Here is a 354-nt window from a genome sequence, read left to right as displayed (position 1 = left end):
CTCTGCTCGCCCTCAGCCCACCATCTAGCCGGCACCATCTGCTCCACCTTGGCCCTCCGGATCCTCCCCGTCACCATGACTCATCGGCTCTCCGTCTCCACCTTGGACTCCTCCTCCACCTGCTCCGCCGCCATTGGTCGCACCCCTGGACTCATCGGCCCTTCCTCCTCTATGGCTCCTCCCTCCGTCGGCTCCACCGTGGGCCGCCATCATGGCTGCAGCCTGGGTCCCACCTGGCTCCTCCTGCTCCAAGTCCCTCCTGTCTTCTCCCTGGCTCCTCCCTCCGTCTGATCCACCCTGGCTCCTCCTGTTTCCTCCATGGCTCCTCCCTCCATCGTCTCCTCCCTGGCCTCT

Source organism: Sinocyclocheilus rhinocerous, unplaced genomic scaffold (assembly GCF_001515625.1).
Source record: "Sinocyclocheilus rhinocerous isolate Xijiao unplaced genomic scaffold, SAMN03320098_v1.1 scaffold2340, whole genome shotgun sequence".
In the NCBI taxonomy this organism is placed as follows: Eukaryota; Metazoa; Chordata; class Actinopteri; order Cypriniformes; family Cyprinidae; genus Sinocyclocheilus; species Sinocyclocheilus rhinocerous.
This window is presented reverse-complemented; position numbering follows the sequence as displayed.